Genomic DNA, 24,169 nt, shown 5'->3' on the forward strand with positions numbered 1-24,169 from the left:
CCCACACAAAGCCAGCCCCCACCCCCTGCACACACACAGGCGCGCGCGCACATACACACGCTGCTGCCCCCCCTGCACACACATATACAGACACGCACACACAGACACGCACGCATACACATGCACGCATACACCCGCCGCAGCCCCCTACCCCGCTGCATACATACAAGCGCATCCCCCTGCCCCCCAAAGCCCCACTTACCGCCATTCTAAACTTCTGCAGCCTCCGCGGGGCTCTCCCTCGGGCATGGGAGCCCCGCGTCACCAGCACTGCTTCTCTCCGTGGGCGCGTGCGCAGACTTCTGAAGACGGAAGTCCCGCCCCATGGAAGGTTTCGGTTTCGCGCACGTCGCCCTGCCGGACTAACCATGCTAGCTCGGTCAGATTGTGCTGTAGCCTGATCCGACCTAGATCAGCCCGAGGATAAAAGGGGTGCCTTTCGGATGCTGGCCGACGAGGCAGCGCCTTGTTTGTGCCATGCAGCATGGTCGCCTTCTATGCCTGTCTTGAGGTGCGGTTGCCTCCTGAATTGTTCAGCATTTTGTGTTTGTCTTCTCGGATATCCTGTGTTTGGTGGTTTTCTCGTCAGTTGTCCGGCATTGAGTGGGTATTGCTTTTGTTGTGTGATTGTTTGTGATTTTGTGGCTTTCTCCTCCTTGTCCGATATTAAACGTGTTCCTCCCGTGTTGTCCGAAATTCTGTGTTTTCCCTGTATTGTTCTATGTTATGTTTTGCAGAGCATTCTAAGCAGCACATAACATTCAAGAAAAGCCTCTAAGTCAAGAGAACACCAAACCCTTACTTACAGCATAATATGGGGTAATCTTTCTTAGCTGTCTTTGTACGTCACCCCATGTTTGATATTAAAACAGAGCGGAGAATAAAAGCACTTACTTTAGTACTATCTGCCACCTACAACTGCAGAAAATGTAAATGTATTGTTTTTTGGATTCCCGTGAGTGAGCAAAGGGAAACCCTGAGACTGTATGTCGTGCGCACGTAAAGAGTAACCAGGGAACGAGGGGTCTGCGTGAGTGAAGCTGGGAGAGACGGAGAGACACAGGGCGGTAAACGCGGAGTCGGCAGGGATAAAGTCGGAGGCCCTGTGGAGTTTGTACAACACAGTGGGCTAGTGCCTGTTTTACTGTCCCTGTACGGTACCTTTGTGGGGCGAGATTTCAACACTCCACAGATTGAAACGAGGTTTTGCTTTTAGGTGTCCTGTTAGTGTCACTCTGTAGAACCTTTACTTTCTTTCAATGTTCGCCCCCCCCCCCCTAATTAGGGCCCGAGTGGGCTTGTGGTGCCTTATTTGTTTCTATAGGTACGTGTCTGTCCTACAGGAGCCTCCGAGCGGGATGCAACAGAGTCACCATTAAAGTCAAGTAAACTGTGGGGGTAATTTTTTTTGGGGGGGGGGCTCCCCACTTTTTTTGGGGGGAGGGTGACGAAATTGGTGTGTATAGGTGGTTTAAAGATTACAACAACAGTTTGGACAGTGAACCGACCTGGGAGTTGCTTTTCTGTCTTTACTTTCTGTTCATAAATGACAAGGATAGTAACGGTTGAAGACCCCTGTCGGGGTTTGCTAGGAAGCTTGGGGGAGGAGCCTGCTTTCTATACAAAGAGCACGAAGTTATGGGGGTGTTATGCATTAATTTGTCGATGGCAGGCTCAGTAGTGTGTTCGGTGTTAGAGGAATGTATGTTTACTAGTACTTAAGACGAAGAATCGGTGGCTTGTAAAAGCTCGTGCTAGAGAAGGCGAAAGGGAACCCTTTGATAACCTGGCAAAACACTTATCTTTGGGCCAGACAACATAAAGTCTTTTATCGGTTGAGTGCTGTCATAAAGATTCTTCAGTGTCAATGCAAACACTCAAATCATTGTCACGCCAAATGTTATGTCTGTCTTCGTACACAGTAAAACTTTCGGTCCTCGTGGTACACCGTTTGTCACGTAAATACAACACATATTGCATTACAAATGCTATAGGGGTCACATTTGCGAAAGTTAAAACTATTGGCATTGTAAATGACAAAGCTATTCAATTCACTATTTTCCAAACCAACACATGAATAAAAAATGTGTCATTTACAATACCAATAGCTCAAACTTTCCTAATGCGAGACCTATTGCATTGCAAATGCTTGTTTGTTTGTGATGTTATTAATGTCCATTCTGGGAAGCTTTTAAGTTGTGTTGCTGCTCAAAAGAAGTAATAAAAAATGTAATGCATAATGCTTGTTTTCTGAACTGCACTCATTACCAGTGTTGTCTAGTTCCTTAAAGCAGCACTGCTTTTGCAGTGCACCCTTCCATCCTAAACCTGCACTGTTTGGTAGTGCTTAGTTGTTTTCTAAACCTCCACCTTTCTCCAGAGTTTTGTTGTTTCTTCAGCTAGCTGTGGGCCTTGCTTCTTTGTTTCTTCAACGTTACCTACACATGGAGTACACTTTTCACAGATTCACAGTCATTGCCTTTTTTCCCTCTTTTCTTAGTACTTGGGGGCATATTATCAAGTTCCTTATTGCTGCGTTATCGTCACTTTTCTGCCGATAACGCGGCGATATTTGCATCGCCCTATTATCAAGGCAGTGTTAAGTCAATTAACATGGCTTAAAGCCACGTCAATTGAATTAACGCTGCCTTGGTAATAGGGCCCCTTTCACGATAAACTCATCGTGAAAGGGGGCGTGCAGTGGGTGTTGTGGTGGGCGTTCCATTGCAACACCCATTCACTTCGACGCTGCCACCAACTATCAAGCTTGGCGATAATAGGTGGCAGCGCCGAATTTAAGAGCAGAAAAACCATGGCGTTAAGGTGGCGAAACGAGGAGAAATGCTTCATTTCTCCTCGTTTTTGCTTTTTCCATGTGTGCTGCCTTCGCCACTTTGTTGGTAATATACCCCTCGGTACTCTAGTTTGAAACGTTTGATTGCTTCCTACCAAATGTTACCTATGTTTTACCCTGCTTGTTGTCCTCTCCAGCCCTGGTATGTTGTCGCTGTGTAGTTTGTTGCAGATCCTTGCTGTTACTGCCTTGCGGATTCCTGTGTGATTGCCAGGAGTCGTGGGCACAGCTAACTACCTCGGTGATGTTTTTTCTGAGTATTGCCTCTATGTTACTTTTGATGACATCACAGAAGTTATCAGCTGTACAGACCCTGCTTTGATGCTGTTCTACCTGTGTATATTTATCATTCAGCCTCCGTGACATTAACAGTGGGTGAGGAACTTACTGAGCTTCAGTCTTACCACGTGGATCTTCCGAGTGCTTACCTCACATCCTCTCTTTTATTAATGCTGTTGTGTCTGTCGTCTACACACTGGCTTTTAGTTACTCTGAATGCTGAATTGTCTCTAGAGTACCTCTTCTTTATTTTATTTTGACTTTCTTTGATACCACGGGCACAGCTTCCCCAAGGCACTCTCAGTGTGATCTTAGGCAGTTCTGTTTCCATATTCTCTTCCCTTTCTCTATCTTCCACCACTCTTCCCCACACCCTTGACTTTGGTGCAGAGTTCTGCAGCTTGAAGGCAGAGGTCAGCTTTCATATGTGGAGAAGCCTTTTCTGTTTGTCTCTGCATTTAGTCAGATTGTGGCAGGTTCATGGGGGAGGGGGCATAAGGATACATGTTTGAAAGTATGTAATAAAGCCTCATATTTCTGTATAGTATGGCCTCTTATTTCTGTTTAATGCAGTTTACATATTTTTTATCAGGATTAATAGGAATGGCCAGAAAGCACAGGCTCATAATAGTCGGTTTGGGGGACATGTTATCTCACCAAACTCTCAGAGGGGATCAAAGGCTTTGTTCAAGCTTCAGAGAGATCAGACATGTAAGATGTGGAAAACATAAGACCGAATCCAACATTAATGGGAGCAATAGGTGGGAGCTCTGGATGAGGAGGGCTGTGCAATGCCCTTAAGGCCCCCAGGACTGTCACCCCTACTGCCAGACTCAGGATGGTCCAACTGTACTACTTGCATGCAGCCTACCTGACCCCGTCACACGACACCGGGCTGTCTTCTGCCTGCACCAGGTTCGCCCATGAACCAGCTGACTTCTTCCACATGGTATGGGCGTGTCCCCGTTTGACACGGTTCTGGGGTGACATTGAAGAGGAACTCACGGAGGTGCTGGGTTGGGAGGTTCCATATGATCCATTGCATGCACTTCTGGGTATTACAGGTGGGCTGGATGGGTCCAGGAATTACAAATGGTTTCTTACTACTTCAATGACTGTAGCTAAAAAGGACCTAGCCGCTTCTTGGAAATGCCCAGACCCCCAGAGCATAGGATGGTGGTGGAGGGGGGTTGACTGGTGCGCCACAAAAGAGAAAACATTGTGCGAGGCACGTGGTTGCCCCTAGAAATACCGTAGGGTGTAGGGGAAGTGGTTGGGGGGATTGGTTAAGAATTACAGGGAATGTCTGCTTGCATTACTTCTTGTACCCTACCAGATACACGTTTTGGGAAAGTCAAGCCGTTGAATATGTCCATGCACTTTCATTGATTCACGATGAGTGGCTGTTATCGCGTGTGAAAACAATGCTAATGTGTTTATGAAAAAAAGATGTGGAAAACATAGACATGGAAAATGTGGTAGTTGGAATGGAGTAGACTACATTACACTTCCAAATTACAGAGTAGGGTCCAGGGCATGTACTGTAGGCTCAGATTCTAACCGGTCCTACATGCATCTAGGATGTGACAGTCAATGTTCCTTGTTTCCTACACTCTGCTGTCTTCCTCTTCTCCACTCCCCTATTCCTTCCATACCTTGCCTTCTAAGGACCTCTGTGCTTTTCTTCAGTCTTGAAGCTGCAGTCCAGAAGATTGAGTCTCTCAGCGCCTGGGCTATCATTAATTTGCTGGCCTTCAGCGTCCTCATTACTCCAGTCCAGACGACTTCATTAATCAATCGACTCTTCTGCAGTAGTCACTGTCCTTCTTCCTGGCCTCCTCTGGCTCCAGTCCTGACTGCTGGCAGCACATAGGGCTTGTTATCGTCTTTCCTTGCCGAGCAGAAGGGTAAGCCAAGTAAACAGGTCATATGTGTGGTTTATTCCTTCATGTAAGAATTTGTAGTAATACTTGAGAGAGATATTTCCAATCCTTGTCAAATTGAACACTCAAAGTGACTAAATTAACCTGAGCTCAACCCCTCCATAGCTCTGGCACGGAGCGGACAGGCTTAAATTAGAGGCAATGTGTAAAGTCTTTACACAGTCCTAAAACAGTTACAAAGTTGCGATGTAAGCAATAAAGACCTCAAAATTAAAAAATCGAATAAAATTTAACAAGCAAAATGATAATTTTTTTTAAAGTTTTCAGTATAAATAGCCTCAAGAAGCATAAAGTGGCATTGATAGTCCATGGTTGCGGGGGACCAGGATGCAGGCGCAATTTGATGCTGACTGCGATTGAGTGCAAGTCAGACACCAACTAGATTTGTCCTGGTCAAAGATTTTACCTTCTAACTTTAGTCCTTAAAGTCACAATCCACCATAGGAGTACACTTCCATTTCCACAGGACCTCAGTCAAGACTCTTAGAGACCCACAGGGTGTCAGGCAAAGGCCATTCAGCAGTCCAGGCCCAGTTGGAAAGGGTCAATTGGGAAATTGCAGAAGAAGGTATTTTGTAGCTTGTTTTGTCCCTGTAGCTTTAATAGGAGGTCAGCCTCCTGATCCCTGGAGTCCACTTCTTTGTTGTGGGTGCAAGAGGGAGGCTCTTCTCAGGTCTCAGACAGCAGGTCCAGTCTTCTAGGCTCTTCTCAGGTCTCAGACAGCAGGTCCAGTTGTTAAGGCTCTTCTCAGGTCTCAGAGAGCAGGTCCAGTCTTCTAGGCTCTTCTCAGGTCTCAGACAGCAGGTCCGGTCTTCTAGGCTCTTCTCAGGTCTCAGACAGCAGGTCCAGTCTTCCAGGCTCTTCTTAGGTCTCAGACAGCAGTTCCAGTCTTGTAGGCTTCTTCTCAGGTCTGAGACAGCAAGTCCAGTCTTCTAGGTGCTTCCTAGGTCTCAGACAGCAGGTCCAGTCTTCTAGGCTCGTCGCAGGTCTCAGACAGCAGGTCCAGTCTTCTAGGCTCTTCTCAGGTCTCAAACAGCAGGTCCAGTTGTTCAGGCTCTTTTCAGGTCTCAGACAGCAGGTACAGTCGCCCGGGCTCTTCTTAGGCCTCAGAGAGCAGGTCCAGTCTTCTAGACTCTTCTCAGGTCTCAGGCAGCAGATCCAGTCTTCTAGACTCTTCTCAGGTCTCAGACAGCAGGTCCAGTTGTTCAGGCTCTTCTCAGGTCTCAGACAGCAGGTCCAGTTGTTCAGGCTCTTCTCAGGTCTCAGACAGCAGGTCCAGTCTTCTAGGCTCTTCTCAGGTCTCAGACAGCAGGTCCAGTCTTCTAGGTTCTTCTCAGGTCTCAGACAGCGGGTCCAGTTGTTCAGGCTCTTCTCAGGTCTCAGGCAGCAGGTCCAGTCCATCAGGGCTCTTCTCAGGTCTCAGGCAGCAGGTCCAGTCCATCAGGGCTCTTCTCAGGTCTCAAACAGCAGGTTCAATCTTCTAGGTTCTTCTCAGGTCTCAGACAGCAGGTCCAGTCTTCTAGGCTCTTTTCAGGTCTCAGACAGCAGGCCCAGTCTTCTAGGCTCTTCTCAGGTCTCAGACAGCAGGTCCAGTCTTCTAGGCTCTTCTCATGTCTCAGACAGCAGGTCCAGTCGTCTAGGCTCTTCTCTGGTCTCAGACAGCAGGTCCAGTCTTCTAGGCTCTTCGCATGTCTCAGACAGCAGTTTCAGTCTTCTAGGCTCTTCTCAGGTCTCAGACAGCAGGTCCAGTCTTCTAGGCTCTTCTCAGGTCTCAGACAGCAGGTCCAGTCTTCCAGACTCTTCCCAGGCCTCAAACAGCAGGTCCAGTTGTTCAGGCTCTTCTCAGGTCTCAGACAGCAGGTCCAGTCTTCTAGGCTCTTCTCAGGTCTCAGACAGCAGGTCCAGTCTTCCAGACTCTTCCCAGGTCTCAACAGCAGGTCCAGTTGTTCAGGCTCTTCTCAGGTCTCAGACAGCAGGTCCAGTCTTCTAGGCTCTTCTCAGGTCTCAAACAGCAGGTCCAGTTGTTCAGGTTCTTCTCAGGTCTCAGACAGCAGGTCCAGTCCATCAGGGCTCTTCTCAGGTCTCAAACAGCAGGTCCAGTCTTCTAGGCTCTTCTCAGGTCTCAAACAGCAGGTCCAGTCTTCTAGGCTCTTCTTAGGTCTCAGACAGCAGGTCCAGTTATTCAGGCTCTTCTCAGATCTCAGACAGCAGGTCCAGTCTTCTAGGCTCTTCTCAGGTCTCAGACAGCAGGTCCAGTCTTCTAGGCTCTTCTCAGGTCTCAGACAGCAGGTCCAGTCTTCTAGGCCCTTCTCAGGTCTCAGACAGCAGGCCCAGTCTTCCAGACTCTTCTCAAGTCTCAGACAGCAGGTCCAGTCTTCTAGGCTCTTCTCATGTCTCAGAGAGCAGGTCCAGTCTTCTAGGCTCTTCTCATGTCTCAGGCAGCAGGTCAGTCCTATAGGCTCTTCTCAAGTCTCAGACAGCAGGTCCAGTCTTCTAGGCTCTTCTCATGTCTCAGACAGCAGGTCCAGTCTTCTAGGCTCTTCTCATGTCTCAGACAGCAGGTTCAGTCTTCTAGGCTCTTCTCAGGTCTCAGACAGCAGGTCCAGTCTTCTAGGCTCTTCTCAGGTCTCAGGCAGCAGGTCCAGTCTTCTAGGCTCTTCTCATGTCTCAGACAGCAGGTCCAGTCTTCTAGGCTCTTCTCATGTCTCAGACAGCAGGTCCAGTCTTCTAGGCTCTTCTCATGTCTCAGACAGCAGGTTCAGTCTTCTAGGCTCTTCTCAGGTCTCAGACAGCAGGTCCAGTCGCCCAGGCTCTTCTCAGGTCTCAGACAGCAGGTCCAGTCTTCCAGGCTCTTCTCAGGTCTCAGACAGCAGGTCCAGCCTTCTAGGCTCTTCTCAGGTCTCAGACAGCAGGTCCGGTCTTCTAGGCTCTTCTCAGGTCTCAGGCAGCAGGTCCAGTCTTCAAGGCTCTTCTCAGGTCTCAGACAGCAGGTCCAGTCTTCTAGGCTCTTCTCATGTCTCAGACAGCAGGTCCAGCCTTCTAGGCTCTTCTCAGGTCTCAGGCAGCAGGTCCAGTCTTCTAGGCTCTTCTCAGGTCTCAGACAGCAGGTCCAGTCTTGTAGGCTCTTTTCAGGTCTCAGACAGCAGGTCCAGTCTTCTAGGCTCTTCTCAGGTCTCAGACAGCAGGTCTAGTCTTCTAGGCTCTTCTCAGGTCTCAGGCAGCAGGTCCAGTCTTCAAGGCTCTTCTCAGGTCTCAGACAGCAGGCCCAGTCTTCCAGACTCTTCTCAAGTCTCAGACAGCAGGTCCAGTCTTCTAGGCTCTTCTCAGGTCTCAGACAGCAGGTCCAGTCTTCCAGACTCTTCTCAAGTCTCAGGCAGCAGGTCCAGTCTTCTAGGCTCTTCTCATGTCTCAGAGAGCAGGTCCAGTCTTCTAGGCTCTTCTCAGGTCTCAGGCAGCAGGTCCAGTCTTCTAGGCTCTTCTCAGGTCTCAGGCAGCAGGTCCAGTCTTCAAGGCTCTTCTCAGGTCTCAGACAGCAGGCCCAGTCTTCCAGACTCTTCTCAAGTCTCAGGCAGCAGGTCCAGTCTTCTAGGCTCTTCTCAGGTCTCAGACAGCAGGTCCAGTCTTCTAGGCTCTTCTCAGGTCTCAGACAGCAGGTCCAGCCTTCTAGGCTCTTCTCAGGTCTCAGGCAGCAGGTCCAGTCCATCAGGGCTCTTCTCAGGTCTCAGACAGCAGGTCCAGTCTTCTAGGCTCTTCTCAGGTCTCAGACAGCAGGTCCAGTCTTCTAGGCTCTTCTCAGGTCTCAAACAGCAGGTCCAGTTGTTCAGGCTCTTTTCAGGTCTCAGACAGCAGGTACAGTCGCCCGGGCTCTTCTTAGGCCTCAGAGAGCAGGTCCAGTCTTCTAGACTCTTCTCAGGTCTCAGGCAGCAGATCCAGTCTTCTAGACTCTTCTCAGGTCTCAGACAGCAGGTCCAGTTGTTCAGGCTCTTCTCAGGTCTCAGACAGCAGGTCCAGTTGTTCAGGCTCTTCTCAGGTCTCAGACAGCAGGTCCAGTCTTCTAGGCTCTTCTCAGGTCTCAGACAGCAGGTCCAGTCTTCTAGGTTCTTCTCAGGTCTCAGACAGCGGGTCCAGTTGTTCAGGCTCTTCTCAGGTCTCAGGCAGCAGGTCCAGTCCATCAGGGCTCTTCTCAGGTCTCAGGCAGCAGGTCCAGTCCATCAGGGCTCTTCTCAGGTCTCAAACAGCAGGTTCAATCTTCTAGGTTCTTCTCAGGTCTCAGACAGCAGGTCCAGTCTTCTAGGCTCTTTTCAGGTCTCAGACAGCAGGCCCAGTCTTCTAGGCTCTTCTCAGGTCTCAGACAGCAGGTCCAGTCTTCTAGGCTCTTCTCATGTCTCAGACAGCAGGTCCAGTCGTCTAGGCTCTTCTCTGGTCTCAGACAGCAGGTCCAGTCTTCTAGGCTCTTCGCATGTCTCAGACAGCAGTTTCAGTCTTCTAGGCTCTTCTCAGGTCTCAGACAGCAGGTCCAGTCTTCTAGGCTCTTCTCAGGTCTCAGACAGCAGGTCCAGTCTTCCAGACTCTTCCCAGGCCTCAAACAGCAGGTCCAGTTGTTCAGGCTCTTCTCAGGTCTCAGACAGCAGGTCCAGTCTTCTAGGCTCTTCTCAGGTCTCAGACAGCAGGTCCAGTCTTCCAGACTCTTCCCAGGTCTCAACAGCAGGTCCAGTTGTTCAGGCTCTTCTCAGGTCTCAGACAGCAGGTCCAGTCTTCTAGGCTCTTCTCAGGTCTCAAACAGCAGGTCCAGTTGTTCAGGTTCTTCTCAGGTCTCAGACAGCAGGTCCAGTCCATCAGGGCTCTTCTCAGGTCTCAAACAGCAGGTCCAGTCTTCTAGGCTCTTCTCAGGTCTCAAACAGCAGGTCCAGTCTTCTAGGCTCTTCTTAGGTCTCAGACAGCAGGTCCAGTTATTCAGGCTCTTCTCAGATCTCAGACAGCAGGTCCAGTCTTCTAGGCTCTTCTCAGGTCTCAGACAGCAGGTCCAGTCTTCTAGGCTCTTCTCAGGTCTCAGACAGCAGGTCCAGTCTTCTAGGCCCTTCTCAGGTCTCAGACAGCAGGCCCAGTCTTCCAGACTCTTCTCAAGTCTCAGACAGCAGGTCCAGTCTTCTAGGCTCTTCTCATGTCTCAGAGAGCAGGTCCAGTCTTCTAGGCTCTTCTCATGTCTCAGGCAGCAGGTCAGTCCTATAGGCTCTTCTCAAGTCTCAGACAGCAGGTCCAGTCTTCTAGGCTCTTCTCATGTCTCAGACAGCAGGTCCAGTCTTCTAGGCTCTTCTCATGTCTCAGACAGCAGGTTCAGTCTTCTAGGCTCTTCTCAGGTCTCAGACAGCAGGTCCAGTCTTCTAGGCTCTTCTCAGGTCTCAGGCAGCAGGTCCAGTCTTCTAGGCTCTTCTCATGTCTCAGACAGCAGGTCCAGTCTTCTAGGCTCTTCTCATGTCTCAGACAGCAGGTCCAGTCTTCTAGGCTCTTCTCATGTCTCAGACAGCAGGTTCAGTCTTCTAGGCTCTTCTCAGGTCTCAGACAGCAGGTCCAGTCGCCCAGGCTCTTCTCAGGTCTCAGACAGCAGGTCCAGTCTTCCAGGCTCTTCTCAGGTCTCAGACAGCAGGTCCAGCCTTCTAGGCTCTTCTCAGGTCTCAGACAGCAGGTCCAGTCTTCTAGGCTCTTCTCAGGTCTCAGGCAGCAGGTCCAGTCTTCAAGGCTCTTCTCAGGTCTCAGACAGCAGGTCCAGTCTTCTAGGCTCTTCTCATGTCTCAGACAGCAGGTCCAGCCTTCTAGGCTCTTCTCAGGTCTCAGGCAGCAGGTCCAGTCTTCTAGGCTCTTCTCAGGTCTCAGACAGCAGGTCCAGTCTTGTAGGCTCTTTTCAGGTCTCAGACAGCAGGTCCAGTCTTCTAGGCTCTTCTCAGGTCTCAGACAGCAGGTCCAGTCTTCTAGGCTCTTCTCAGGTCTCAGGCAGCAGGTCCAGTCTTCAAGGCTCTTCTCAGGTCTCAGACAGCAGGCCCAGTCTTCCAGACTCTTCTCAAGTCTCAGACAGCAGGTCCAGTCTTCTAGGCTCTTCTCAGGTCTCAGACAGCAGGTCCAGTCTTCCAGACTCTTCTCAAGTCTCAGGCAGCAGGTCCAGTCTTCTAGGCTCTTCTCATGTCTCAGAGAGCAGGTCCAGTCTTCTAGGCTCTTCTCAGGTCTCAGGCAGCAGGTCCAGTCTTCTAGGCTCTTCTCAGGTCTCAGGCAGCAGGTCCAGTCTTCAAGGCTCTTCTCAGGTCTCAGACAGCAGGCCCAGTCTTCCAGACTCTTCTCAAGTCTCAGGCAGCAGGTCCAGTCTTCTAGGCTCTTCTCAGGTCTCAGACAGCAGGTCCAGTCTTCTAGGCTCTTCTCAGGTCTCAGACAGCAGGTCCAGCCTTCTAGGCTCTTCTCAGGTCTCAGGCAGCAGGTCCAGTCCATCAGGGCTCTTCTCAGGTCTCAGACAGCAGGTCCAGTCTTCTAGGCTCTTCTCAGGTCTCAGACAGCAGGTCCAGTCTTCTAGGCTCTTCTCAGGTCCCAGACAGCAGGTCCAGTCTTCTAGGCTCTTCTCAGGTCTCAGACAGCAGGTCCAGTCTTCTAGGCTCTTCTCAGGTCCCAGACAGCAGGTCCAGTCCATCAGGGCTCTTCTCAGGTCTCAGACAGCAGGTCCAGTCTTCTAGGCTCTTCTCAGGTCTCAGACAGCAGGCCCAGTCTTCCAGACTCTTCTCAAGTCTCAGACAGCAGGTCCAGTCTTCTAGGCTCTTCTCAGGTCTCAGACAGCAGGTCCAGTCTTCCAGACTCTTCTCAAGTCTCAGGCAGCAGGTCCAGTCTTCTAGGCTCTTCTCATGTCTCAGAGAGCAGGTCCAGTCTTCTAGGCTCTTCTCAGGTCTCAGGCAGCAGGTCCAGTCTTCTAGGCTCTTCTCAGGTCTCAGGCAGCAGGTCCAGTCTTCAAGGCTCTTCTCAGGTCTCAGACAGCAGGCCCAGTCTTCCAGACTCTTCTCAAGTCTCAGGCAGCAGGTCCAGTCTTCTAGGCTCTTCTCAGGTCTCAGACAGCAGGTCCAGTCTTCTAGGCTCTTCTCAGGTCTCAGACAGCAGGTCCAGCCTTCTAGGCTCTTCTCAGGTCTCAGGCAGCAGGTCCAGTCCATCAGGGCTCTTCTCAGGTCTCAGACAGCAGGTCCAGTCTTCTAGGCTCTTCTCAGGTCTCAGACAGCAGGTCCAGTCTTCTAGGCTCTTCTCAGGTCCCAGACAGCAGGTCCAGTCTTCTAGGCTCTTCTCAGGTCTCAGACAGCAGGTCCAGTCTTCTAGGCTCTTCTCAGGTCCCAGACAGCAGGTCCAGTCTTCTAGGCTCTTCTCAGGTCTCAGACAGCAGGTCCAGTTGTTCAGGCTCTTCTCATGTCTCAGAGAGCAGGTCCAGTCTTCTAGGCTCTTCTCATGTCTCAGACAGCAGGTCCAGTCTTCTAGGCTCTTCTCATGTCTCAGACAGCAGGTTCAGTCTTTGAGGCTCTTCTCAGGTCTAAGACAGCAGGTCCAGTCTTCTAGGCTCTTCTCATGTCTCAGAGAGCAGGTCCAGTCTTCTAGGCTCTTCTCATGTCTCAGGCAGCAGGTCAGTCCTATAGGCTCTTCTCAAGTCTCAGACAGCAGGTCCAGTCTTCTAGGCTCTTCTCAGGTCTCAGACAGCAGGTCCAGTCTTCTAGGCTCTTCTCAGGTCCCAGACAGCAGGTCCAGTCTTCTAGGCTCTTCTCATGTCTCAGAGAGCAGGTCCAGTCTTCTAGGCTCTTCTCAGGTCTCAGACAGCAGGTCCAGTCTTCTAGGCTCTTTTCAGGTCTCAGACAGCAGGCCCAGTCTTCAAGGTTCTTCTCATGTCTCAGACAGCAGGTCCAGTCTTCTAGGCTCTTCTAAGGTCTCAAACAGCAGGTCAGTCTTCCAGACCCGTCTCAGGTCTCAAACAGCAGGTCCAGTTGTTCAGGCTCTTTTCATGTCTCAGACAGTAGGTCCAGTCTTCTAGGCAATAAAATACAATTAACAAAATCTTCACAAAAATTATTTACAAAAGTTTAAGTTTAAGTTTCAGCTATTGCCATTATAAATTACAATAACTTTTATTTAAGTATTAATTATTAAAAAATGTAAAAACCATTGTTATTTGTAATATCAATACATCTAAGTCACGTAAATACAACACATATTGCATTACAAATGCTATAGGTTTCACATTTGCAAAATTTAAAACTATTGGCATTGTAAATGACAAAGCTAATAATTTCGCTATTTTCAAAACCAACACATAAATAAAAAATGTGTCATTTACAATACCAATAGCTCAAACTTTCCTAATGCGAGACCTATTGCATTGCAAATGCTTGTTTAAAAAGCAAACTTCCACAGTCGTAGTTTGCTTGTTTTTAAAAATCTAAAGCCAATGGCCATAACACCCTAGGAGATTTATCTCACGATGCAGGAGTCATTTTCTGTTTGGGGCTATCGGGTATTTCCAGGCGTGTTGAACTGAAAATAATGTGTCAGAATGTCCACCCTAAATAATTTCTATTGGTCATTGGACAAGGGGGCTCCTATGATATAAATATGATGTTTTGACTGTCTCTAAATAGAGTGGGCGAAATGTCATTATAGTGGGCATGGTACTTCACCACGCCTGTCTGTGGGAGAGTGCACTATCCATCCAAGACTTAAATAGGACTGTTAGTCTGTCCTGCCTGACTGAACAAGTTTAAGGTATTAAACCAAAAGAAGACAGATCTGAGGGCAAGAATCTTGAAGTCAAGAACAGGATAAGGGAGAGTCAAAGAAGGAACAAGGAGAGCTATGACAGGTGCAAGCAAATAAAGGGAATATATTTCTAGGGTTTGGATTTGGGGAGAATTAGCCTACCATTCGGAAAATAAATTGTTGGGAAGGCGAAGGAAAGATAGCGGTGGGCAGAACCGGGGCCACTGTTTTGGCTTCAAATGGGGGCTTTCGGTTGTGGTGAGCCCAGCGTGTTTTCAGTCCCATCCTGACCTTGGACTGGCCGCATAATAATTCCAGTGTCCCTAGTGTAGGCACGGTACTCCGGATCGGTGCTGCTAAAACTGAACGCAGCCCTAGCAGGGGAGCTAATGCTCTACCAGGGGGCGATGTTGAAAGGTGAGACCGCCGGAGTATATGAGACATCGCTTCAGCTGGGCCCCCTTTCCTGCAAAGGAGGAGGGGGGCTCTTGTTATTGGCACATTATACCTAGGCTTTCCTGTTTTCAGTTTCTATTTTTGGTAAATTCTGGTGGGTTTTTTCCAGTGTTTTCAATATCTTAAAAAACAGTTGTTATCAGTGGTTACACATTTTCGCGCCACTAAAAACAACAGAAAAAGTGTTTTTCTGATGTTTATAGAACGTTTTGCTTTTATTATTGCTTCCTTTCTGCACTGAAATAACATGGTATATAGACAGTGTACTTATAGTGTTGGTGAGGTCCAAATAGATTTTTGCAAATTAAACTTATTGTAATACACCATACAATACTTCTTCAGTGAGCCGTTGGGTCATGTGCGCTTGCTCTTTCCTTCCCATGTAATCTTCTGTGAAAAGCCCCTCTCAGCATTCATAGCCCCTTGGGCTGAGAACCATCAGCTAAGGGACACAGTTGGGATGACTCTTTCTTTAAAGCCACATAAAGCACGAAATGATAAATATTTGTGTTTTAGTTCCTGTGCATAAAAAAACAGTCCACCAGAATGGACTAAAAAGTCAATAGCATCCCTCATTAACTCTGAAGATGGTAAAGATGCTTTCAGCATACCATCTAACAAGTGGCAAGGATCTCCTACAGGGAATCACTTAAGCTCAGGTATCAATTTTGACAGGTCATCACACAACTTTTTTATATACGTAGCTGAATCACTGCAAATACTAACAATATCACTCCAATCTTCGTTGAACTTGGAAAGAATCTTTTTTGCAGAGCATTACAAGTGACACTGAGTTCAATGCTTTCCAAAAGTCTGGTGTCATGTTTTCACCACTATCCCAGATGTTTGGTGATATATATACTTGTCACTATACCTTGCATTAAATGTTTAAAGCCGGAGGTGTTGGAAAATCACCTACTATCAATAATGACCCACTAGAAACTATGGTCTGATGTATTAAGGGTTTTTACCCATTCTCTGTGGGTAACTGTGATGACACATAGTTTGTGGTTGTGCAGGTGTTTTTTCAGTGTTTATATGTTTTCACCGGTGAGGGCTATTTATCTTTCAGTGGGGTTTTATCAGTTATTATAGGTTTAAACCTAAAACCCCCACAGCCTAATTATACCCCAAATGATGGCTCCACAGTAACTCCGCAGTTACTGCAGGTGACTTATCAACCAGTGCAGGGCGAGATTTGCCAGTCTTCCTGGAGGTGACATCATGATGTTTACCAACTTTAAGGCATCATGTAAGGAAGGTGAGTGGGCAACACAGATTCAAAGTATGGCAGGGCTGACTCGGCCTTTCATCAACCAACTTTAAGGTATTGTGTAAGGCAACTGAGTGGACAATACAGATGCAAAGTATGGTAGGGCTGACTCAGCAGTTCATCTACTAACGTGAAGGCATCACGTAGAGCAGGTCCGAAGGCAATACAGACCATGGCAGGGTTGACTCAGCCTTAAGGTATCGCGTAAGGCAGGTGAGTGGGCAATGCAGGTCCAAATTATGACAGGGCTGAATCGGCCTTTCATCTACCAATATTAAGGTATAGCGTAAGGCCGATGAGTGGGCAATAAAGATCCATATTATGTCAGGGCAGACTCAGCCTTTCATCTACCAACTTTAAGGTAGCGTAAGGCAGGTGATTGGGCAATACAGATACAAAGTAAGCCAGGGCTGACTAGGCCTTTCATCTACTAACTTGAACTTGAAGGCAGGTGAATGGGCAATACAGATCATGGCAGGGTTGGCTTGTCCTTTCATCTACCACATTTTAGACATTACGTAAGGCAGAATAGTAGGCAATGCACATCATGGCAGGGCTGACTTGGCCTTTCATCTACCAACTTGAAGGCAGGTAAATGAGCAATCAGATCATGGCAGGGATGACTCAGCCTTTCATCTACAAAATGTAAGGCATCATGTAAGGCAGGTGAGTGGGAAATACAGATCTAAGGTATGCCAGGGCTAACTCGTCCTTTCATCTCCCAACTTCAAGGTATTGTTTAAGGCAGCTGAGTGGACAATGCAGATGCAAAGTATAGTATGGCTGACTTAGCCTTTGATCTACTAACATAAAGGCATCAAGTAGCACAGGTGAGAAGGCATTACAGATAATGGCAGGGTTGACTCAGCCTTTTATCTTCCAACTTTAATGTATTGCGTATGGCAGGTGAGTGGACAACGCACATCCAAAGTATAACAGGGCTGACTCGGACTTTCATCTACCAACTTTGAGGCATCATGTAACGCAGGTGAGAAGGTAATACAGATCATGGCAGGGCTGACTCAGCCTTTAATCTACCAACTTTAAGGCTTCACGTAAGGCAGATGAATGGACATTATAGATTCAAATTATAGACTGTGGGTGGCTCTGTATGTGTGTGTGGGTGGCTTTGTGTGTGTGGCCCTGTGTGGGTGTAAATGCAATAGGTCATGCATTTGCGAGCGATTAAGCTATTGGCATTGTAAATGACAATGCTATTTATTTATGATTTAAAAAAAAACAAAAATCAAAAAAATGTCATGAGCAATGCCAATAGCTCTACCTTTAATAATGCCGAGACCATTGCATTGTAAATGCTTGTTCAGATTGATACTTTGTTTCTCTACAGTCCTAGGTCAGCAGCGCGAGGTGCTCAGGGCAGGCTGCAGACTGCAGCAGCTGATTTAGAGAGTGAGAGAGACACAGAGCTCTCTGCCGAAGAGCTGAGGGGGCCCCCTTCATCTACTGAAGACTTGGCCCCCCCCCCACACCACGGGGGCTGCAGAGGTGTTTGTTACACCCCTCAACCTAACATAAGAGAGCCATGCGTAAGAAAAACTCTGCCACGAGGTGGATGGCAGAGTTCTTGCCAAACTCTGTGCTCCAATTGGAGCGCAGATTGGGCATAACCCGTACTGCATCCGCGGAGCGGAGTTTACCCCCCACCCTTAAAGGAATCATGGTGATGAGTTGGAAGCGGATAGTGACAGAGGGAATGCCTTTAGAGTTGGGAATGGTTAGTAGTGGAATATTGAAAGAAAGCTGTTCCCGATCCCAGGAATGTGCTGTCGAGCAGCGTATGGTTCGACTGCTCTTCTTTCCCGGATGACAAATGAAGCCCGGAGAGACGCGCTGTCAGACTTCTGACGAGTTTGCTCTGAGGTTAAATTGTATTCTAGAATTCATACATGTATGTATGTATCAGGGGTCCGACTCTTTTCCTTTTGCACCTCTACTGCTTCTATTCACGCATTCTTGCCTTGGTTTCTGTCTTTCTCTTCCTTCTTTTGTTTTGTGATTCAGTTCTGTTGTGCCTCTGCACACACTGTATGCCAATGAGTGAGGGCTGGAATGGGAGCGGTGCTGTGGGCACTGCTTCCATGCACACTGCCAAGAGCACAGAGCAGCCGGAGGCGCTATGGAATGCTGCTGGGTACCTCAAGGAGCAGAAGGCTCGAGAGGTTCCCTGAGCACCAGCCGCCTCCGCCCTTAAAAAGGTGGGCCTCGGTGAATACCCACCTTGGGGGCCTCATTTACAAGTCCATTCCGCTGCCGGTGCTTCGCTTTTTGTAACGCACCAGCGGCGCAGTGTGCTGGCCCATATTTACAAGGTTATGTAAAGTCTGCAGCGTGACTTTGCGTGGCCTTGTAAATATGGCCCCCTTTCACGCGTTACTCTGCGTGAAAGGGCGTTCCTTGGGTGTTGCTGTGGGTGTTGCCACGCAACATCCATGGGACCTGACACATTCCCGGATTTACAACATTTGGAAAAAAACGGGAATGCGTCAAATCTTACACCCCCCCCTCCCCACGAGACTCATAGGGATTGCTCAACGAGGAGAAATACTTTTATTTCTCCTCATTATGTCCTCTTTCTATGCGTGCTGCATTTTGCATTGACAGAGGGAAATAATAATAATAATAATACAGAATTTTGTATAGCGCGAACAGCTGTCGCAGGGTTTCCGTTCTCTCACAGAACTGTGCTCAGAGACCTAGAACCTGGATGAGTCAGGGTGACCCACAACTCACCTATGTTTCAGAAATCCCCTTACCAGGCTAGCTACAGTATCTCATCGGGAGTGTATACTTCCCGATGTCTTAGACAATCCAGAACATGAACTTAGAATACCTCAGGTATCGTAGAACACATGAACACTCTTTCGTTATATTATCATTCCAAACCGAAACTGGGAGGCAATGAGAACACGTGCAAGTTTGAAATGTTTATTTTTTCAATGCAACATTCTCAAACGCAGTATCTTGTATAATATCAACATACATATTATAAAAATCAGAGTCAGCAGCATAGTCACTAATCCATAGTAAGCAAACTGTGATAACATATTATGATGCAAAATCTATAGAATTCTGTATCACCTATATTTCGCGCACCCTAATTAGCATATTATATTATATCTAAGAAGGTCTCATCTGGGCTTTAGCTGGGCGAACCCATACCTCAAATTCTCAGTAGGAGTAGATCACATCAACAGCTACCAGCTCTCAGCATGTCCAGCATCAAGTGTGTTTTCTAATTCCCTGTAACTGTATCTTGAACTCACGTAAAGCCCAAAGTTGGCACAAACATTATTTGTGTTATGACTAACGTAGTGCGAGGATCAGGCCTACAATAACCTTGTGTTAGAGTGTGCAGTTCTCAGTGTGCAGACAGTTGTACCAAGTTTTCCAGGCACGACTGATACCAGTACAATAATATATTATTCTGAAGTAAATCACATCTTTCGTCTAGGTTAAAAGCTGTAATAACAATTAGGTGTCGTGTGCAAACCGAAGCAGAAAGAAAATATGGCGTTTAAACATTTAACAAGCACATGTTAACTTAACACAACCTATGGAAACGTAATAACCATATGACACAGCTACCTCACGAGGAGGTGTCCCGGCGCTGAGAGAACAAGTGTATCAGACCGTGGAGGCTGGAGAGGGTAGCATTTAGCGAGACTGGGTAAACAGCCAGGTTTTCAGCAGGTGTTTAAAACAGGCTTCAGATGGGGCCTGTTGGAGGGTGATGGGTAGTGAGTTCCATAGATTGGCCACATTGGCCGAGAAGGCTCATCCGCCCAGCCGGGCTCTTTTTACTCTAGGGGCTGTCAGACGCACATGGTTGTTGGATCTGAGCGAACGAGATTGGGAATACCTTGGAAGTCGAACTTTCAAGTAATTTGGGCAGTTTCCATATAAGCATCTGAAGGCCAGAGTAAGTGCTTTGAATTTTATTCTACTAGCAACTGGTAACCAGTGAAGGGAGAGGAGGTACGGAGAGACTGAGTGCTTGAACGGAATCCTCATTAAAAGTCTCGCAGCCGCATTTTGAACCAGTTGTAGTTGCTGTATAGGTACTTTGGTAGGCCCAAATACAGACCGTTGGCGTAATCCAGCCTGGATGTGACTGTGGCGTGGACTACGGTTTTTCGGCAGCTGACTGGTAGAAGTCGAAGAATCTTACGTAGATTCCTCAACTTGCTCATACAGCAGCCAGCAACTTGCTGTATGTGTGAAACAAAGGACAACTTATCATCCCACCGCACACCTAGATTTCTTGCAGAATGGCTAGGCGAGGGAGCTATACCCATCTCTGCCGGCCACCATAAATCAGAAGGTGGGGGGGGGTCTCTGCCAAGAAGATCACCTCAGTTTTACTAGTGTTGAGTTTTAATTTATTGGTGTTCATCCAGCAGGCTACGTCTTGTAGGCACCCCTTAAAATTTGAGAAGGATGCCTCTGACACTTCTGAGTATGGGAACACCAATTGGGTATCGTCGGCGTATGAGATTGCCTTGATCCCCCAATTGGCGATCAGCGTAAAGAGTGGAGCCAGGTAGACATTAAATAAAAGTGGGCTCAAAGCCGAGCCCTGTGGAACGCCACAGTTCAGCGCTTTAGGTGTAGAAAAGACGTCCCTTAATGCCACCTTCTGAGTTCTTTGAGTCAGATAGGACTGTAACCACTTCAGTGCCTGACCCTGGATGCCTATCTCCGCTAGTCGAGACAGTAGTATAGCGTGGTCGACCGTGTCAAAGGCGGCCGACAGATCCAGGAGCCCCAGCATCGCTGAGTCTCCCGAGTCCATCGACCACCTTACTGACTCTGCCACCTCAATTAAAGCTGTTTCGGTGCTAAAACCAGGTCGGAAGCCTGATTGCGTCTCATGTAGAGTTTTGTTGTATTCAATGAATTGATTTAATTGCCGCTGGATAACTTTTTCAAGCATTTTGCCTGGTGCTGCAAGGAGGGAGATTGGACATGCCATCAAGGATTGTTTTTGTGCAGGAAACAATCATCCCAGCAGCAGAGGCGCCCTTGCAAAAGGACGCAAGAGTGTCTGCGCAGACGCATGGCAGTCAATTGTGCACCAGCGCAGGGAAAGCACAGGGACGCGTCGTTTTGTTGTTAATATGAGGCATCCACGGGCTTTCAAAAGGATGCAGCACGCGCACCTAAATGGCTTGCGCACTGCGCTGCCTCATTTTCTTGTGACGAGGCCCTGTATCTCCACAGGAAGTTTATCTTCAGTGAGGCACAGAGTTTGCCAGGCAAGAGTTAAGTATATTAAAGGTGTATTGTTGTTAAGAATAACTATTCAAACTTGCTAAGAGCAAAAGGAATGAAAAGCAGAGCAATAAACTGCTTGGCAAGGCAGCATTTTCATACTTATCTATAATTCATTTTGCAAAGAAGAATGCGGCCGCAATTACACACGCCTGCTTCCAGGGACCGCTGCCTGAACAAGAAGCCGCTTTCAAATGTTGGCAGAGCCGAGGATGAACAAAGAGCGGCCGGTGCTGCTGAGGCTCACGCTCTCCTGTCGTCCAATTAAATCCAAGTCTCTCGTGCACGGGGGAAGAGCCGTCACGGGAGGTGATTGACAGGGCCATTAGCAAATCTCTGTCCAGTGAGCTTATCAAAGAATAGATTGACACTGCCCGCTGAGCCAATAGCTAACGAGGGCCGACCAAACCCCACACTGTGGGGCAGCACTTCAGGGGGCTGACCATACCCCACACTGTGGGGCTGCTCTCGAGGGGGCTGACCATACCCCACTGTTATCCTCTCCGTCCTCAGGATCAGCTTGAGGTATAAGTAGGCCACCTCCAGATCTATCCAAGCCCCGAATGCTGTTATAGCCGTGGGCTAGAGAAGGATCAGGTGAGGGCAAAAAGAAACAGGAAGGAAAGGAAGGGGACTGCAGGGAGGGAGAACTGTGGAGACAGAAAACAAACAGAATATTGGTATCAACTCTAATGTATGTCTTCTTAGTACTATGGTTAACACGCAGATATATACTGTTTATACCTGTAACTGGACTGCAGACAACACTAACTCAGGAGATACATCTCTTCCACTGAGAACACGTAAATTCAGCCTGTGTCTGCCTTCCCCTGTAAACACAAACTGTACTATTGAAACACCCCTTAAGACCCATGTAATAGCAGACCTATAATGGGAAAAAGGATACTACATACCCTGATCTCTTTCCATCAGAGTCCTGAAGAAACGTAGCCAGGGTTCTAAATAATGCAGCTTAAGTACACAGTATCTCCCATAAACTAAACAAGGGTTACGTCACCCAAATGAAAGGAGGACAAGGTTACCTGAATGAATGTGCTTTCAGGTGCTGGATAAACTCTTCGTCCCAGCCTGGGACTTAATGATGTGAATCCTCCGCAATAGCCGATGCAAGAAGGCTTTCCAACGGAGGATTTACTTTGGTAAATAACGCACTCAAAACAAACAACTGTTTCCTCCGCAATAGCCGTAGCAAAAAGGCTCGCCAACGGAGGAAACGGAATCAGAATAAACCCCTTTTTTCGGAGTTGCGCAAACGTGTCTTCCGCATGAGCCGATGCAAAGAGGCTCGCCAACGGAGACACGCGAACTGTGAACGCGACCCAAGAAAGCCCGTCCTCCGCAATAGCAGGTGGAAAGGCTCTCCAACGGAGGACAAAACGAAGAAACAAAACGAGAAATACTCTCGATAGAAATGCTCCAAACCGCTTGGTAAACAGGAACGCGGGGGTACTCCAAACCGCAAGGTCGACAGGAACGCTGTTGGTCACGAACCAAAATATCCGACACCGGCTGCAGGAAATGGAGTCTACTTTATACCCCGCCTCCTAGCCGCTGAGCATTATGGGACATGTAGTCTTTTCACCCAGTCCGTACCCGTAATTACCGCGAGGCGCGACGGACTCTGACAGTATATCCCCCCTCACCTAGAGCGCCGAAGGGGACCGGGGCGCTCAGGAAATTGGCGATGATAAGCAGCCACCAGGCGAGGAGCATGAACACCAGATGCAGGCTCCCACGAGTTCTCTTCGGGACCGTAACCTTTCCAAGCCACCAGATACCTAAGGCCACGTCCCCGCCACCTTGAGTCCAGAATACCCTCCACCTCGTACTCCAGGCCTTCAGGGACCAACAGAGGGGGAGGGAGGCGTCGCACCACCGCAGCTGCAGGCTTGAGCAGGGACACATGGAAAATGGGATGTATACGCAGATGTCTTGGTAACAGCAACTTCACCGCCACCTGATTGATGCGTTGCACAACACGGAACGGACCAATGAAGCGAGGGTTAAACACGCTGTAGCGCCTGAACCTGAAGTTCCGGGTGGACAACCACACCCAGTCCCCCACCTGATACAAAGGACCTTGACGACGTCTTTTGTCAGCCGTTTTCTTATATGCCACCTTGGATGCTTTTAGGGAGTCCTGTACACGCTCTAATACCATATTTAGTTGGGAAACCCTCCTGGCGGCTTCAGGCACCGTCTCCTCATTGTAAGGCTGCACAAATGGAAGAAACCGGGGATGATGACCATAAGTACTAAAGAAAGGTGATACTCTCGTGGCAGAATGTGTCGCATTGTTGTATGCCACTTCCGCAAGCCAAAGGTGCTCCACCCAATTATTCCTACCCTGAGACACATAGCATCGCAGGAATTGTTTCAATGTCTGGTTGAGACGCTCCGTCTGTCCATCAGTCTGTGGATGGAAGCTCGTGGACAGAGCCGTTTCAATATGAAGAGAGGAGCACCATGCCTTCCAAAACCTTGCGGTAAATTGAGAGCCCCTGTCTGACACTATGACATTTGGTAAGCCATGCAGACGCACAACATGGATCATGAGAAGCTGTGCCAATTGACCTGCCGTAGGCTCCTGAGGACAATCAATGAAATGCCCCATTTTAGTCAAATAGTCAATGACTACCAACACGGTTGTACAACCCTGATCTCTGGGTAGACCTACCACAAAGTCCAATGAAATACGCTCCCACGGAGTAGAAGGGGTAGGCATTGGCTGTAGAAGCCCTGCAGGACGACGGTGATCTGACTTGGCGCGAGCACAAACATCACACTCAGTCACCCATCTCCTTACATAGTCTCTTATCGTTGGCCACCAACATCTACGCTGAATTAGATCCATAGTCTTATCTACTCCAACGTGTCCAGCACTGGGAGAATTGTGACACCAAGAGAACATTTGTTTCCGCAAGGATTCAGTGGGAACCAACAATCGCCCTTGATTAATCGGAAAGCCATGTTGTAAATGCCATTCTGGATGTGTCTGCAACCATCTCTTCCAGGGGTCCGTCCTTACCCCATACCTTATGCCCTGCAAAAAGGCATTGGTTGTATACCACAGACCACCTTGACAGGGTCCACTATAGGGGTTTCTAACCTGGCATCAGATGACTTCGTGGATGATTGCCGGGACAAGGCATCCGCCTTTCTATTGTCTGCTCCAGGCCTGAAAGTAATAATGAAATGAAACTCTGAAAAGAAAAGCATCCACCTCAGTTGTCTAGGGGTTAGATGTCTAGCCGCTGACATAAACTGCAGATTACGGTGATCGGTATAGAC

This window comes from Lissotriton vulgaris, chromosome 2_2, assembly GCF_964263255.1.
Source record: "Lissotriton vulgaris chromosome 2_2, aLisVul1.2, whole genome shotgun sequence".
Classification (NCBI taxonomy): domain Eukaryota; kingdom Metazoa; phylum Chordata; class Amphibia; order Caudata; family Salamandridae; genus Lissotriton; species Lissotriton vulgaris.